Below are 19289 nucleotides of genomic sequence, written 5' to 3'. Positions count from 1 at the left end.
CACAAGGATATGAGATTTGCATGAACAAGCATTTATGAGCGAGCACCAAACATGTTGGTGCACTTGTGAATGGAAGTTGTGTTTCCATGACAAGGGTGCGGCCTCACTAGGGCATGCGAGGCACCACATCCTCCAGACTCCAACCGAAGTAGCTCCCGAACGACACACCACAACCTCCTCCCTGCTTGCATCAGCGAGCTGCCCCAACGTCTCCTAGCTTCCGACACCATGGTGGCCATGTAGGAGCGCCTTAGCATAGGACATCACACCTCGGTGACCCCCATGTCGTACTGCACTAGGGTCTAGATCGAACTTCGGTTGCCGATGCAAGGCTAAAAGCCCGTACGGTGCCAGTGGTGAGCGGCCGTCCACACTCCTCTCTCCTCCCGTGCCCTACCTCATGCCAACCAAAAGGTAGAGGTAACAAATGATTTTTGCTTCTCTGCGACTCTCATTCAATAGCAAATGCTATTTTTTCCAACATCATGTACTATAATAGGATACAGTAACAAATAGAGTGCCATCAAGAGTAAGTGCACTTTACTTATTTTTTGCAAAGTCCTAAATGAAATCTATTTGGTAAGTGATGCAGTTTATACGGTGGGAACCTGGCCTTCACTTTTGTCAGTAAGCATCATCATATCAAAGTCTGGTACCTCCACCGTAGCCAACACATTCTATCTTCCTTCTCTGCTCCTACCTTGTGAACACTTGCATTCCATGGGGGAAAGGCTCTGACCTCCAGCGAAGGCAGTAGCTGAGTCACGCTGCAGTAGGAGAGAGCCATCGTCGGAGCGAGATCCAAGGTTCTGCTATAGTGAACTGCTTCGGGTGGTGGCATTGAACGGCCTGGACTGGTGGCTGTGAACGGACAAGGTGTTCCGGCAACATGGGGGCAGTGCGAGATGCGAGAGGTTAGAGCCATGGTGGTCGGAGGGAGGGCGGCGACCGGAGCTGAACGGAGACGCTGCCGGCGATGGGGATAGGGCTGGGCGGCAGCGCAATCGGGGAGGAGGTTGGGCGGCGGCGCGGTGGGGAGGAGGCCGGGCGGTGGCACGGTGGGGAGGAGGCTGGGTGGCGGCATGGTGGGGAGGAGGCCGAGCGGCAGCGTTGGGGGAGGAGGCCAGGCGACGGCGTGGGAGGAGGAGGCCAGGCGGCAGCGTGTGGGGGGAGGAGGTCAGGTAGCGGCGCGGTTGGGAGGAAGCGGCTGGCGGTGGGCTCGGGGAGGAAGTGGTAAAGGAGGATCCGCTGGGAGGAGTCGGGCAGTTTTCTGTTCTTTTGGACAGGTGCGCCTTATAGGGCCGAGAGTAACAAAATAATATTATTCTGTTAATACACACACACACACACACACACACACACACACACACACACACACATAAACACTATTCTGACCACGGGATCAGAATAATATTCTGATCACAACCTGAACTGCCTGAGTAACGTGCCTGAACTTCGCTCTATACGAACTCGACCTTCGGGTTATCTTCGCAACCGTGTCTCCCCGCGTGAATTATTCTAGTTAGATGTGTTCTATATAATGTTAGTGTAATCTAGAAATATTTTTTAGCAACTAAATACCCGTTTTAAATAGGAATCTCGCTTGTTGGTGGACTTTGCTCTCGGGTTGTAATGAAAATGTGTTTTCTGCAATTTTACTGCCTGAGTTGTTCGACCTGAACTTCTCCCAGTGCTAGGTTGAACTTACGCCAACATTGCCCAAATGGGCTTGTGATATACCGTTGGAAAGTTATGGACACCAGTATCATGACCCAAGTTAAATTTTTGGCAAAATATAAGCGGTTTAATAGCAGTTTTGAAAACCGTTTTTTCTTCATACAAAAAACATGAATCGTATTTTCGATTGCCTTTCTAGACCGTTTATCCGAATGAGGCAAATAATATGGCGTTGGAAAGCTGCCGCAAAACCGCTCCTTCCATATGTTGAAAGTTTTCCCTAATTCCTTATGGTTAAAGAGTAATTTGGGAAATCGTAAAATTTCGCAAACCGAACAGCCGAGTTCGTATTTTCGATGTCATTTCTAAACGGCTAATCCTATTGAGGAAACTGGTATGGAGTTGGAAAGCTTATGAAAATGCGCTACTTTTTCATATTAAAAGTTTTTTGTAATTTTGAATGGTTTAAAAGTAATTTAGAAAACAATGCAAGTTCCACCGACTTCTTATTTTCGAGCAAATTTTTTAACCGTACGTCCGAATGGAGCAAATAATATGGCGTTGGAAAGCTTGAGGAAATGCGAAACTTTTTGGTATATATTGTTTCTCCCAATACCTTACGGTTTTAAGTTATTTTTGAAAATGGCTAAAAACATATTTTCTCCATAATTTCTACAAACTTTATCGGAATGGGACAAATAATATACCATTGAAAAGCTACGGAAAATGTGAAATTTTTTCATGTTGATAGTTTTCTCTGATTCCTAGCCATCTTCAAGTAATTTCGAAAATGGTGAGGTCATTCGTTCTGTCTCTATCTCGAAACAGATTCTTCAAAAATGCACCGCGTGCAGAACTTGAACTTCCCGACATGTCTACTTGAACTTCACTCTGTTTTCGGTGTACTTTCTTTGCTCGTAGCTCTCCATTCACTCACCGAAATTGAGCAAGTGATATACCGATGGAAAGCTGCTATAACATGCAACTTTCCCGTGTTGATCGGTTTTTATACTCGCGATGGTTTAAATATTTTTCATCTGAAATTCATTCAATGTAGTAGTTGAACTTCCTACTGTTTTCACGTTGAATTTTTGTGACGTATTTTCGTTTGTAATTTTCCCATCCATTCGTCGGTGTTACACAAATGATATATCCTTTTGTACAAACCTCTCTCATAATTATTTTTTTAACTTTCTCCGACCGAGTACTTGAACTTATAACAACAAAACTTTTAGTCTTTGTTTTTTATTCTTTTTTTAACACAAAATGTATACCGTGTAGTACGTGAACTTCTGGCAGTTATCAATCTGAACTTCTCTTGGTTATGTGAAAATATCTGAGTTTTTAATGAATATTAATCTGATTTTATTAATCTTCTTTTACGAATTTTGAAGTGCTCTATTTTTTAAAAGTTGAACTTCTTGTTATTTTATTTTTGAACTTTTTGTTTCCATTTTTTAATAACGAGGAAAATCTGAGTTTTCTATATTCATAGAACTTCTCCATCTTTTCAATATGGACTTCCTGGTTTATTTCTTAATCTTTTTATGAAATTTAGAAGCGCTCTATTATTAAAAGTTGAACTTCTTGTTATTTAATTTTTGAACTTCCTATTTCCATTCTTTAATAACGAGGAAAATCTAAGTTTTCTATAATCATCAAACTTCTACATATTTTTCATTTGGACTTCCTGGTTTTATTTCTTAATCTTTTTATGAATTTTGAAGCGCTCTATTATTAAAAGTTGAACTTCTTGTTATTTAATTTTTGAACTTCTTGTTTCCATTCTTTAATAATGAGGAAAACCTGAGTTTTCTATAATCATCGAACTTCTCCATTTTTTTCATTTGGACTTCATGTTTTATTTCTTTTAGTAATGGAAAAAATCCTACTTTTTGAGAGACATCGAGCCGCTCCGTTTTTAAATCTGAGAGAATTATTTTAAAACACAAAAAACAATTTTGTGTGTGTTTTTGAACATGGAAATACAATGTGAACCTCTCTCGTAAGAATTTTTGAATTTCCCTGGACAGAGCACTTGAACTTCTTTTAACAAACCTTTTAAGCTTTTATTTTTGTATATTTTTATTCTCACCTAAAATGCATTCCTTGTAGTACTTGAACTTCTTATTGTTTTCACGATGAACTTCTGTCACATTTTTTTGTATACATCGAATTACACGCAATTGAAGGTCGGACGCCATTTTAAAACATATAGTTGGAGGTCGGACATCCCACAATATAAATTCTAACCCGTGCACAAAGGTGCAGGTTAACTTCTTCCAACAAATTTGAGTTTTTTATATACTTCGAACTTCTCTGTTATTTTAATATCAATTTCTTAGTGCGGATCCATGTCAGTGGCACGCAGTTGGCCAGATTCGTGGAGGAGTAGGGGCTTCTTGATGTTATTCATTAGTATCGGGAAATGTCCTATTTATACAAACCATTTAACGGAATAGATCATTTGATATCCTGGTGCAGAGAGTTTGAATAGGAGAAACTTTGGAATGTGGAGAGTTTTTCCAAAATTCATTAACGTTTATGAGTTGTCTTTAAAAAGGTCCAAAATGATGTTGTTGTTTTTTTGAACTTGTAAATCCTAGATCTTAGTATACTTTGAACTTGTGTGTTATTTTAATTTGAACTTCACATTTTTATTTTTGAGTAAAGAATTGTTTCTGATTTTTGAGATGAGCATCAATTTTGACTATTTTTTCAATTTAATAATGACAGATATTTGTATTTTTTTAAAAAAGGGTAAAATCCTAGATTTTGGAATAAACATCGATCCACTTCATTATTTTAGTTCAAACTTCTAGTTTTCTAAAGCATGGAAAATTCGTTTGAACTTTTTTTGGTGTACTTTTCATTTCGATTTGACCTTCTTTATTTTATTCTTTAGCAACGACAAAAATCTAAGTTTTTTATAAACTTTGAACTTCCCTATTTTTTTAATTTGAACTTCTTACTTTTATTCTTAAAGAAAAATATGGTTTTTCAATAAGCATCAAACATTTTTTAAAATTGAACTTCATACCTTTAATTTTTTCTAGAAAAAGAAAGATATTTTGGTTTTACATATGCATCAAATTACTTCCTTTTTAATTTTGAACTTTTTCATTTTATTTCTTTGGTAACAAGGGAAATTTGAGTTTTTTATAAATATCGAACTGCTATGTTTTTTATTTTGTACCTATTGGTTTATTTCTTTTAGTAACCGAAAAAATCCTATATTTCTAATAAATATTGAACTGATCCATTATTTAAATTTGAATTTCTAGACTTTTTTATTTAGAAACAGTGATTTTTTTATGAATTTTAAACTGTTGTATTTTAATAATTGAACATCCTGTTATTTTATTCTTGAACTTCTTGTTTTCATTCATTAATAATGAGGCAAAATCTGAGTTTTGTCTAAACACCGAATTGTTCATTTTTATTTGGACTTCTTGATTTTATTTGTTTTATTACTAAAAGAACCTACCTTTTTAATAAACATCGATTCGCTCCATTTCTTAGATTTGAACTTCTAGGGTTTATTTAACGGAGAAAATCCCTTTTCAATAAATTTGTGTTGAGATGCTTTGTTTTTTTAGTTTGACCTTTCTTGAGTTTGTAATAAAGATTCGACTCCTTCATCTTTTAAATTTGGAGCTCTAGATTTTTTTTCTAGAAATGGGCAAATCCATTTTTTCATAATTTTTGAAATGACAATTTTTTTAAGTTGAACTACTAGTTTTTTTAGAAATGGGGTAAAAATACATTTTTATTAAAAATTTGAACTGCTCTTACTTTGACCTTCCTGGGATTTTTTAGAAATGAGAACATATGTTTTTGTTACACACATCGTGTTTTTTAAATGAACTTTTTTTTGTAACTTTTGTGTTTTTTTGGTAACTTAAGAAACAATTAGCACCCCTTTTATTTTCCTCTACCTTTCTAAACTGGAAACAATCCCTAGTTTTTGATCTCTCTTGGTTTTTTTTCTACAACACAACAAAGCTTTTGACCATGAACTTAAACTTTATTTTTGATTCACCGCATTTTTCTATTTTTTAATTTACACTCATTTTACTCATTTTACTATATCTGAACTCTGTTCTTTTTAATAGTTGGACTTTTCATTTGTTTCCATGAGTGGTACGTGTATGTTGAGAGTAGTATCTGATGCACAGAGATTATGTGTGAAGCGAAGCGAGGCCAGGCCGTGAACGACCCCCAAGTCTTGGCCCACAACAGGACTACGCTCACTTTCCTCAACGAGTTTCTAGACTAGCAAATCAGCCAGACTAGCACGTATATCAAATACTTGCAGTGACAAGTCCTTCACATTGAAATATTGAATACCGAATAGTACTAGTAACAAAGAAAACAGAGCATGAGTGCTTCACATAAAAGCAACAGGGAGCATGGGATGTACTACGTGTGTATGCTGCTAGTATATCAAAAACTACAAGTGAAAATTCCTTCGCATTGAATAGTACTAGTACAGGTTCAGCCAACAACAGGGCCATCAGTTCAGCCAACAACAAGAGTTGTCATCATTTCAGTTTTCGGTCATGGTATCAAAGATTTACACAACTTGAGTGCTTGACATCGCAGCGACAGAAGTGCTGCTCTGGTTTACTTCAGATGGACTCCAAAAGTTGTGCGTGTGTGCATGCGCGCGGTGCAGTGCACCCACTGTTTGTTCGTGCTCTGAAACTGAAAACTAACTCTAATTTTTCCCGCAAAAAAGAAAAAGGAAAGAAAAATAACTCTTTTTCTAGGCATTAGGGAATTCCTGTGCATCTTGTCATCTCAATTCCGGTGGTATAAAAATGTGACACATCTTCCATCAGGCAACTGAACTAAAATCCTACTCCCTCCATTCGGGTGGTAGGATTTTAGTTCTTACACTCTCCAACATCGTTTCTTACTGTTTACACTAATTTTACTATATCTGAACGCTGTTCTTTTTAATAGTTGGACTTCTCATGTGATCCCCATGTGAACTAAAGAAACAACGATGCATAATCACACACGCACACATATCTTGCTAGATCAACAATAATTGTGTTTCTCATGCCAAGCATTATCCTCTGCAGGCGGAAATTGTTGTACACTCGTACACATATCTCTGAAACTGATGCATACCAAGTTATGAAAAAAGAATTTTTACAAACAAAGTTTACTAAATCAACGAAACACATCAACTAACACAATGCACACTCATAAAATAGAGCTAGATCTGCTCATATGCACGTACAGTCTGCTCATATGCACGTACAGCACACACGAACAGTGCTATGTCTTCCCAGAGAGGAAACAACGCCAACTTGCTACAACTTCACGCTGGATACATCACTGCATGCCCAACGCGGATTCATCATGTAGCCGGCCTCGAAACGCAAGTGCTGTGCTGGATGACCTTGATTGATACAAATCAACCGACGGCGGCAGCGAAGCAAAACAGTGACGAGAGATGGTTGCCTGCACGGACTGCCTGCGAGGGAGGCGACGAACTTGTGCAGAGGTGGTTGGGGGAGGTTGACGGTTGGTGGTTTGCGAGCAGAGCTCGGGAGGGAGGGCGTCACCGCGGTGGATCCAGGGGGGAGGTTGTCCGCCGCCCCCACTGCCGTGGATCCGAGGGAGTCCGCCGCCACTGTGGATCCAGGGGGAGGTAGGCACCGTCGCGGTGGATCCAGGGGCAGGGAGGCCGCCGCCGCGGTGGATCCAGGGGGAGGGAGGCCGGCGTGGTGGTTGTGGGCGGCATGGTCGTGGCGGAGGCGAGTTGGGGGCGACGGTGACGGCACCGGTGGCAGTAGATCCTAGAGGCCGCATCATTGGTTCGGGCGCCAGCGTCGGAGCAGGGTAGGTAGCCCGGCCACGGCAGAGAGACCGCGGGAGGCAGAGGTGCTTCGGCAGCCGTTGGGTGGTCCTCGACGGCGGGTGGGGACGGGGTCGCCGATGGGTGGTTTGGGGTTGAGGATCGCCGCTGGGTGGTTGGGGCTGGTGATCGAGGTGCAGGATGTACACGAGGTGGGGGACAGACGGTCTGTTTTTTTGTCTGATCGAGTTCGAGAGGACCTCTGCACCTCCTATGTAGGCTTGACGTGATCCTAATAACTATTCTAATCACATGATTAGAAAAGTGTTATTATTTTTTATTTTTTTACTAATAAAGTGGCTATCGCTTCTGCCCGTCCGTCATTAAAACTGCCCCTAAAATTGCAAAAAATTACCCACCAATGCCACCATTAAATGAGAAAAACGTTTGTTTTTTTATCCGCGCTAGCCCATCACTCAAAACGTGTAGATCCCCGCATGTACAACAAGCGTACGAGCAGCTCACTGGTTGGTTTCTCGGCATAGCGCGCTGGAGGTCGTGGTCGTGGGTTCGATACCCACACCCTCCATCTTTTTCTTTTAATTTCTTTAAAAGATCAAATATTTTTTGAAAATTTCGTATGTTTAAAACCCTAACTCAATGTGACATGTCATATATGAAAATTCATCAGAAAAATGTGTAGATTCCAAAAATGCTATTATCATTAATTTTTAAAATTATGTTCAGGGTGCAAACTTATATAATACCTTCTTTATATGATGAGATATTTTAGAAATGCCTATTGCATATGTCCTTATAGATTGGTTATTCTTGGTGGAGCTATCCAATATGTTTGCAACCAAATTAAGTAACTGAATTATGATGCCAAACACACACAAAATACGTCGATTCCAAATATGCTATCATCATTAATTTTTAAAATTATGATCAGGGTGTAAACTTAAACAATACCTTCTTTATATGATGAGATATTTTAGAAATGCCTATTGCATATGTCCTTATAGATTGGTTGTTTTTGGTGGAGCTATCCAATATATTTGCAACCAAATTAAGTAACTGAATTATGATTGCAAACACACACAAAATACGTAGATTTCAAATATGCTATCATTATTAAATCTAACTTGGTGCTAAATACATCCATTTGAGGGACAAGTTTGGAACAAGCTTTTTCGGACAGAGGGAGTATATGACAAAAATAATGCTCTTATGCACATGTTGTCATTAAATATTTAAATGTACTTTGCTATTTTCATTCTAATGCAATATTTTTTTGGGCATCACCGAGAAACAACAACAAATGCGTAAACATATACAGGCAACTAGGTAGATATTTGTGTTGTATAATGAATTCTAAACACCTTGAGTACACTTCAAAAATCATCACACCTTTATGTTTTTGCACAACACCACTTATCATGTTGCTTGTTGTGTGGCATCATGAAATTTTTTAAGGGGTTTGTTGATGTCGTTGTGTTTATGAGGCATGCATTTTTTTCTCCCGTTGCAACGCACGGGCATATATTTGATAAACCACGCATCGCTTCTGGTGGTACGTCATAAAAACAACCCTCGAAGTTGGCAATAATTACCCACCAATGCCACCCGTAAGTGGCAAAAACGATTCGTTTTTAATTTCTAATATCGCTCCAGGGTTCTGTTATTAAAGGTGGATACGATATAATAGCACCAATGCATGAGCAGTGCGATGGCTGAGGCAACGATGCTCCACACAGGAGACCAGGGTTCGATCCCTGGTTCTCACGCTTTTTCTCTTTCTTTTTACCAAGCGCAGTAATGGGCCAGCCCATGTGCGGGTCGTGGTGCCCCCTGTTTTCTATATCTTTTTTTATTTCTATTTTGTTTTTTTCCTAAAAATAAATTTCGGATTAATGGCGCCCCCTATTTTTTATTTCTTTTTACTTTTTATTTCTGTTTTGGTTTTTTATCTCAAAATTAATTTCGGATTTCCAAAATATCAAACAATTGCGAGTTCTGAAAAAAAGTAGGAAAATGGTAAACTGTTTGTGAATTTAAAAAATATTCTAAAAATCAAAAAATGTTCACGACTTAAAAAATTGCTCACAAATTATAAACAAATCACGATTTCTAATGATTTCATGAAATAAAAAATGTTCATGATTTTTCTAAATGAGCCAATATTCAAAGCATATTCAGGAATTTAAAAATCATGTCCATCAGCTTTTAGAAAATGTTCACAAAAATTAAAACACATCCGTAAATAATGAACAAAACTAATTGTAGGTTCCATAAAGGTTTTATTAGGAGATCTATATAGCTCGTTTTATGATTTTATTTAGTCCTTCGCGTTGGGTAAAAAAGGGTTTCCGTGTTTTGTACAATGCTGAACCCAACAAAATTGACATAACTTTCTAAGGGTTTGTTTTTGTAAGCTATATTAAAATGACTAAATGTCTATTTTGCTTCCATACACAGTTATGCTTATTTTCATATCACAATAGTGGTTATGGTAAACACCGCTACGCTAAGTCCAGATGAGACACTTTATTTATCAGTATAGCTCAGGCAGGGTCCGTCAATGCAGTTTGCTCAGCCACAAAATATTTTGTTGTGACGCCTTAAAAAATCAAGTCTTGATGAGCATCATATTGTTCATTTTTGAAATTACATTTTAAAAGTGTCTTATCGCATCATGACATGATTTGTATATACTTTGTGAATTTGATTCATACTTTTTTATATCTACCACACATGTATAACTTGATAGTTTTTTTCCGTTGCAAGGCACGGGCATTTCCAAAAATGTTCGCTAAATCAAAAAAAGTTCGTCAAATTCAATAACTATTCCACCCAATTTCTAAATATTTTCATCGATTATAGAATGTTAGCCAGTTCAGGAAAATTGCTTAAAAATGTTCACAATTTTTAAAAAATGTTTGTAAATAGCAAAAAATATTCATAAATTGAAAAAATGTTCTTGATTGTAGAAAATGTTCAGAAATTTGTAATAGTATGTTGTTTGCGATTTCAAATATGTGCATGAGTTTAACAAATTGTTCATAATTTCAAAATGTTCATGATTTCGAGAAATTGAGAGAGATATTGTATCTCGGTGATGCAACGAAATGTGATCATGACCATTTGAAATTATGAATTTTTTTCTCCCGTTGCAACGCACGGGCCCTTTTGTATATATATATATATATATATATATATATATATATATATATATATATATATATATATATATATATATATATCCCTATAATAATAAAGCACGGATTGGGTCTCCGGGTTCACCGTCACAATGCGCTTTCTTCTCATCTCATAATACGCTTTTACAATTTGTATGGACAAAATCTTGTAATATAAACGAGGTGGTACTAATTGAATTGAATCTCTCCCTAATAATAAAGCACGGATTGGGTCTCCGGGTTCACCGTCACAATGCGCTTTCTTCTCATCTCATAATACGCTTTTACAATTTGTATGGACAAAATCTTGTAATATAAACGAGGTGGTACTAATTGAATTGAACCGGTACGAAAAGAAAAAAGAACGCAGCCACGCTTTGCATCGCGGTGCTCCGCCCCGCCCAACCCACCTCCAGCCTGGGCCTTGGCCTGTCGCGGTCGTCCGCCTGGGCCTGGGGCCATGTCTATGGTAGTGTTTTCCGGTCAGAACACGGGTGCACGGGTCAACAAACAATCATCCCATAACCCGTCGATGTCGCCGCCGCCCAACACCGGCCGTCTCGCGCGACAGATCGAGGGACGACCAGACGAGGAGGAGCAAGTATGCAGAGCAAGGGACGAGCTTTCCGCGGTTTTCCGCGGTTCAGCTTCAGCGCGTACATGCAGGAGCCCTCGTTGTTCCTGTCCAGAGGCCACGGGATCGACCGGCTTTGGGGCTGCTGAGAAACAACGGTGGCGGCAACCCGGTGCTACTATGTACATAATCCATCTGATCCCGTTCGAAATCACCAAAGAGGTTGGCAACAAGATCAGTTGATAGCCGCCACACAGAGCCATCCAGTCGAGTCGTCACGGTAGGTGTTTGTTCGTGTGGCCTCCGTGATGGCGGTGGCTTCCGCCAACACCGGCGTGATGTTCCCTCTTGCAAGCTCCACGTCCAAGCTCTGGAAGGCCCTTCCTTCTTCTACTAGAGGAAGCAATGCTAAAGTGTTGGCCTGAATGGGGGAACACGAGCTACCTCAACTCCGAGTCTACCGTCTGGAACGACGACGTTGTCGGCGCAAAGCTGGAGAGTGCGGTGTTTTGGTCTGAGTGTTGCGTATACGCGGTCGTTGAGTGGGTACTGTAAGTTCAGTTTGGCCCAGTCGCCGGAAGTGTCCTAGAGTAAATTCTACGAATCTCAGTACACGACACTGGCCCTCGCCGTCGCGACGGCGGCCGACTAATCTTCGTGAACGGTGATGGTGGCCGACGCAACTCCCATGCCCGGCGTAGAGGCGGTTTCTAGCACAGAGCACATGATGGCCGTCGGCTTGACTCCCTCCAATGAGAGGCGATGCCGACCGCACGGCTCCCTCCGGGGCGAATGAGATGGCCTTCGACTTGGAGCGTCCTACCGCATGACACACTCTAGCCTGAGGCAGCCGACAACACAGAAATCAGGCAGAGGCTGCCCACGAAGCGGAGCCACAACTAACTTACAAGACTTTACAACAATGAAGGAGATAGGCCACTCGCTTTCCACAAATCTCGCTTTCATGTGTTCGGCTTCACAATGGTCCTGGTTCGGTGTCCACTGGCTTTCACGTGTTTGGGTGCACATGCCTGTGTGACCTCTCCTTACTGTTGTTTTCAGTGTCGACGGCACCCCCTTGACTGCGAAGTCGCCTAGAGCTTCACTGCCTTCTAATTGCCAATACACCATATTGGCAGAATATTACCGAATCTGCTATGCAATGTGAATTTTTTCTAACTAGCGAATTCATGTATGTGTTACTATTGCAAGGCTACAATTGACGGAGTCATCTGGCTCTATGGCCCCGGTGGTAGGGCTAGAGGAGACTCCATGGCACATGGTTCCATCCGCATGGATCCGTCCACCGGCGAGGATCTCGGGCCAGGCCAACGAGTCAAGCTTTGAATTTGGGCCAGTCGTCATGACAAAAAATTCCCATGATGCACTATGCTTAGATATAACATTCAGTTTTCTCCCGTTGCAACGCACGGGTATTTATGCTAGTATATATATATAGGTAAAACTGTGTCTACCATAGCTTGTCACAGAACTAGTTAAGTATCCCTAAACTTTTAACGGTTCAAAAGTTATCAAAAAATATGAAATAAATATGGGAGCATCTCTCTAATGTAATAAGATGATCCAACGAAGGGATTGTCAAAATATGCATCTGTGTGTCCTTAGCAAAAATAATAAGCATTTCAGCTCACTGCGACATAAATATATACTGAACTATTTGTTTTTTTGTCCAGGACACATACAGTCGTATTTTTTTAATCCCTCCGTTGGATCATCTTATATTATAGGTGTGTTGGTTCAGTATTTTTTTCAGAATTTTTGAGAACTTTTGCACCGTTGAAACTCTTAACTAGTTCTGTGGCAAGCACTTGTAGAAAATCCTACTCCTATTCATCAACCACGATGCAAAATAAGTTATTTTTCATCCGAGGTAATCTTACGATCGCTTCTTAAATAAATTACGTTTAAAATATAATAGTTACATGTATATTGATTTAATATGTAAAATTTGGTATAAAAAACAAAAACATAGGTTATAAGACCCGAAAAATCACATTTTATGTATGTTTTACACTATGTTTTACATTCGTAATTTTACGTAACATAAAATATTTTTTATTGTGAGTACATATTTTCTTACGTTCTTTTTTTATGTATGAAATAAGACAAAAATTACGAAACGTAAAAATACAATGCATTAATGTCAAAATACAGAGGGGGTAAAGAATAACTATTTCTCACCTAGAATGACGAATAGCGTGACCCTATATATATATATATATAGTGTTACTATATATATGGTAGCATTATTCTGATTCTAGGATCAGAATAACTATTTGGATCACGTTAGGCCTATACAGAGCCCGCTGTGATGTTTCTGAATCTGGAAACGCAGCCCACCTGAACCGGTAGACAAAAAAGAAAATTCACGCACCCCTCATCCTCGACCTCCCAACCCCCGGATCGACACGCCCGCCGCCGACCTCCAGGATCTGTCCGCCACCGCGCGTGCCGCCGGCCTTCGAGGTCTAGCCGTCACCCGCACGCCGCCGGCCTACGGGATCCCACCGCAATCCCACGCGACGCCGGCCTCCGGGATCCCACCGCCACCCTGTGCGACGCCGACCTTCGGGATTCTGCAGCCACCCCGCAGGCCGCTGGCCTTCGGGATTCCGCAGCCACCCCGCGCGCCACCGGCCGCCAGGAACCCGCCTCCACCACGCGCGCCGCACTGCTGTGCAACCATTAACCGTTGATGCGCCATGGGAAGCCCCTGCACTGCTCGCCCTTCCTCACATGTGCCATGGTTGCATCTTCCCTAGCAGATGCGGCCGGTGTGCCATTTGCACCGCCAATGCGACCTACGCCGTCCACAATTGGTCTACTCATCCATTCTTCACGGGCAGTCCGTCGGCTCGCTCCCTAGCAGTCCATGTGGGCAGCCATCTCTCCTCGCTGTTATGTTTCTCATCGCAATTGTCGTCAGTCCATCGACATCAAGGCAATCCTACCGCAGCAGATGTGTTCGAGGTCGGCTACCTCCTCAGCGTCGAGGTCTCCCACCAAGCCGAGCATGCCACTGCTCCATCCTTCGTGAAGATGTAGCAGGTCGGGCTATGAAGCAAGAAAAGGTCGGACAGCAAAGAAGTTGAAGGTCGAGATTCGTGCTCCTCCGATGGGGATGCAGACCAGCGCCTCGTGGAACAAGGGCCTCCTCTGCCTGTCGAGCCACCTGTGCACCGCAATATCAATCCACTGCACGCCCACCTTGTGTGCCAAGTAGAAGTTCAGTTTCGCTTGCAAGGTACGTACGCCTCCATGTGCAGTTTAAGTGTAATGTGTCGCCGAATTCCCCGGTGCTCTGTTCCTAGTTTCAGTTGATGATGTTGTAAGGACAGAACAAGTTTGTTATGCATGTTTCCAGTTCACGAAGCTATGGGTGTTCGTTCTTGGTCCAAAAGAAGAGTGGATACATTTTATTCTTTTAGTGTTGTTTGTACAAGTGTGAAATACTTGTATGATGTTGTCAGACTGTCCGATGCCATCTACTAAAAGTTTCTTAATGTCAGTGTTGAAGACAGTGGACGTGCTGAGTGCTGACTGTGGCCGGTTTGCTGCAGGATGATGGCAAGATATGTCTGTCAAAACATAAAAACGGGAGCTTGGAGAACCACCTCATCATAAGCGAATTTTTCAGTAGTCGACCTTTTCTACTGAATATCACCTTTTTTTGGTCGATCTGCCCTTTGTTTTAAGTCGACTTGGTCTGCAAAGTAGTGCATCTTGCAGATGTTGGCGAACATCACATATTTTATATTAAGAACCATAGTTTGTAGTGGTGTACAACTAACAAAACTAGCACATATTATATTTAAGAACCATCCTCTCTAGTGCTTAACTTGTATGAACCTACAGAATCTTTTGTTGCTGCTGCTTTTAATTATTCTTGCCAGATCAATCTGCAATAGAGTGTCAGACGTAGGATCTTTAGCTAGCGAATAGGCAAGGGGAAGGGGTTAATCTAAATGTCAGTGTCAATGCCGCAAGAAAAAGTACAAACTTGCCACCCCCACCTTGCGTGCCAAGTAGAAGTTCAGTTTCGCTTGAAAAAATCATAACAATAAAAAAACAAAAAAGTTGAAGTTCATGTATGAAAACTAGGAGAGGTCAAAAAGTAGTAAAAACTTCAAATAAAACCTTTGTCAGTAAGTAACATCAAAATTAAAAAAATTGACAGCGAAGTTCGAAATAGTAGCATAAACAGTAGGTCAAATACAATGCATGAGATCAAAGTTTTCAAGTGAAAAAGAAAATATATAAGAAAGAAAAAAGATGCGGGGATTCATTGTTCTCCATGTTTGCCACGCTGGATGCTGGCCAGATCGCTCTTCCTGTGCATCGCTGCTACTCTAACCACACTTGTAAGCAGCAGCTAATTCTCTCTCCGTGTGTTTATTTAAAAAAGGAAGACCCCAAATCAATAAAAGAGCATCATGTCCTAGGGCATGCGTGTTGGGTCTGGTGTCTCGTGTGTGTGCGCGCTCACCTTGTGGGAGCTTGTGTTTTGTCCTCCTATTCTGGTCTGCACGAGGAAGTTTAGCCTTATCCTTTGTAAAAGTACAATGTGGATATATGGGAATGCACATGGGGCACTGTGTTTGCATGAAGGTCACTGAGCACCAATATGTATATATGTTAGCAGTTGGTGTCTAATGGTTGTTAGTTACCACTTTGGCGTGAACATTGCTTCTACATGTTGTTCTTGATAGAGATCGAAATGCTTCTCTGTAAATATAAATTAGAAATCCTAGTATATGTGTTCTCTCGAAAAATATGTGGATACACACAAAACGGTGGATGAGAAATTCATAATTTGTGTCGCACAAAGTTCAAAGTGTTTGCTTTTGAAAAAATATACATCTTTGGGGTGCGAATATAAAGAAGCATTTAGAATATACATTTCTCCATCACTAAAGAACAAATCGAGAAGTTCATATTAAAAAAATAGAGTGGTCCGATTTATACCAAGGAAGAAATCAAAGTGTAACCAAGAAAAATTGTTAACTCTTGAACTTCAAATTTAATAAATTGGAGAGTTTAGAGAAAATGTTATAGGTGTTCATAAAATTTCTCACATGGATTTTCCCATTATTTAAAAGCGATGACAAAAAAATTAAAATTATATCACAGATAAACTCAAAAAAATGTAACAAAAACATACTTTACACGTTAAAAAAATCAAAGGTCATATTAAAATAACACATCACTTGAAAAACTCTATGAAATACATATTACCCCATTTTTCCGTTACAAATGAATAACACCAAGAAGTCCAAATTGTAAAAACCAAGAAGTTCAATTTTTAAAAATAGAATAGTTCAATGTATATGAAGAACCCAGATTTTCCTCGTTACTAAATGATAAACCAAAAAATTGAATAAAACTAGATATTTTCACTAAATTTCTCCATCACTAAAGAATAAATCGAGAAGTTCATATTAAAGAAAGAAGCTTACGTACATTTTTTTAGGTAAGATCATATACATTCAGGGAGACATTTGATATAGAGAAATTATTACATATAAAAAAGGTGTGTATAGTGAAAAATGTCGAGAAGTTCAAGGTCAACCATCTAGAAAAGATTCAAAAATTACGCAAATTGGCTTTGTTTTTTTTTACAAATATCGCATAAGTTCAAAAAAACCGACAACTGAAGTTCGGAGTTCTACTCACAACAAACCTTTAAAAAACCTAGAAGCAGAGCGGTTCAATGTTTACTAAAACATCAAATTTCTTCAATCACTAAGGACAATCAAGAAGAGCAGTTCAAAAGTAAAAGACACATAGAAGCGGATATTTCACCATTTCTAAAATAAAAAATAAGAAGTTCAAATTCTAAAAATAGAGAAGTTCAACAATCATAAAAAGGACTTTCATTGTTTCTAAAATTAAAAATAAAAGCTCTTGAAGTTGAAATTGAAATAATGGACAATTCAATATTTATTACAAAACTAGGATATTGTCTTAACTGAAAGAAAGAAATCAAGAAGTCCAAATTACAAAAATAGAGAAGTTTCATATTTATGACAAAACTCAGATTTTCCTTGTTACTACAAAATAAAAAAAAGAATTTCAAATTAAAAAAAGAAGAAGTTCGATGGATATAGAAAAACTCAAATTCTTTCCTTTTCTTGGAAAAATAAAAGTTTAAAGTTTAATTTAAAAAATATTTGATGCTTATTTAAAAACATACTTTTTCTAGGAATAAGACTAAGAAGTTCAAATTAAAATAAAAGAGAAGTCCAAAGATTAAGAAAAACTCAGATTGTTCTCGTTACTAAAGTACAAAACGAAGAAGTTCAAATAAAAAAAGGAACAACTAAAAAGTTTTAAAATAGATTTTTCCCATTTCTAAAAAAACAATGAAGTGGTTCGATGTTTATTTAGGAACTAAGATTTTACCGTTATTAAAATACTCAAATATCCCTTAACATTGAAGAATCAACCATGAACTTCAAATTGAAAAACAAAAGATTAAGAAATAAACCGGGAAGTCCATATTAAAAAGATTGAGAAGTTCGATAATTATAGAAAACTCAGATTTTCCTCATTATTAAGGAATGGAAACAAGAAGTTCAAAAATAAAATAACAAGAAGTTCAACTTTTAAAAATAGAGCGCATCAAAATTCATAGAAAAAGATTAAGAAATAAAACCAGGAAGTCCATATTGGAAAGATGGAGAAGTTCATGATTATAGAATACTCAGATTTTCCTCGTTATTAAAGAATGGAAACAAGAAGTTCAAAAATAAAATAACAAGAAGTTCAATTTTTAAAAATAGAGCGCTTCAAAATTCATAAAAATGATTAAGAAATAAAACCAGGAAGTCCATATTAAAAAGATGGAGAAGTTTGATGATTATAGAAAACTCATATTTTCCTCGTTATTAAAGAATGTAAACAAGAAGTCCAAAAATAAAATAACAAGAAGTTCAACTTTTAAAAAAGAGCGCTTCAAAATTCATAAAAAAATTAAGAAATACATATTAATGTTCATAAAAAACTTAGATATTTTCACGTAACCGAGAGAACTTCAGATTGATAACTGCGAGAAGTTCATGTACTACACGATGTGCATTTTGTATTAAAAAGAATAAAAAAGAAAAGACTAAAAGTTTGGTTGTTATAAGCTCAAGTCCTTGGTCGGAGAAAGTTAAAAAAATTATTGTGAGAGTGGTTTGTACAAAAGGAATATCATTTGTGTAATACTAACGAATGGATGAGAAAATTACAAACGAAAATACGTCACAAAAGTTCAACGTGAAGACAGCTGGAAGTTCAACTACTACAAAGAATGAATTTCACATGAATTTTTTTAAACCATCGCGAGTATGAAAAAATGATCAACACGGGAAAGTTGCGTGTTTACAGCAACTTTCCATCGGTATATCACTTGCTCAATTACGGTGAGTGGATGGAGAGCTACGAGCAAAAAAAGCACGTGAAAAATAGAGTGAAGGTCAAGTAGACATGCCGATAAGTTCAGGTTCTTCACGTGGTGTATTTTCGAAGAATCTGTTTCGCGATAAAGGCAAAATGAATGATCTCCCCGTTTTTGAAATTACTTGAAAACGGCTAGGAATTAGAGAAAACCATCAACATGAAAAAGTTTCGCATTTTCCATAGGTTTTCAAAGGTATATTATTTGCCTCATTCTGATAAGGTTTGTAGAAATTACCTCAAAAATACGTTTTTAGTCATTTTCAAAATTGACTAAAAACTGTAAAGAATTGGGAGAAACAATCTATACCAAAAAGTTTTGCATTTCCTTAATCTTTCTAACACCATATCATTTGCTGCATTCGGACGTACGGTTAGAAAAGTAGCTCGAAAATACAAACTCGATGCAACTTGGAACGTTTTCTAAATTACTTTTAAACAGTTCAAAATTAGAAAAAACTTTAAACATGAAAAAGTAGCGCATTTTCATAATCTTTCCAACGCCATATCATTTGCCTCAATTGGATTAACCGTTTAGAAATGACATAAAAAATACGAACTCGGTTGT

At 38.7% G+C, this 19289-nt stretch overlaps 1 long non-coding RNA gene across 1 annotated transcript; it reads left to right on the top strand.

The window, feature by feature from the left end:
• Positions 1-13629: 13629 nt before the first annotated feature.
• Positions 13630-15102, top strand: LOC123184919 (uncharacterized). The gene is made up of 2 exons (XR_006493118.1): positions 13630-14525; positions 14842-15102. It is a non-coding gene; the product is annotated as an uncharacterized lncRNA (long non-coding RNA).
• Positions 15103-19289: the final 4187 nt, after the last annotated feature.

This window comes from Triticum aestivum, chromosome 2A (assembly GCF_018294505.1).
Source record: "Triticum aestivum cultivar Chinese Spring chromosome 2A, IWGSC CS RefSeq v2.1, whole genome shotgun sequence".
Classification (NCBI taxonomy): domain Eukaryota; kingdom Viridiplantae; phylum Streptophyta; class Magnoliopsida; order Poales; family Poaceae; genus Triticum; species Triticum aestivum.
The sequence above is the reverse complement of the archived record's forward strand: the minus strand, read 5'-3'. Positions and strand labels throughout refer to the sequence as shown.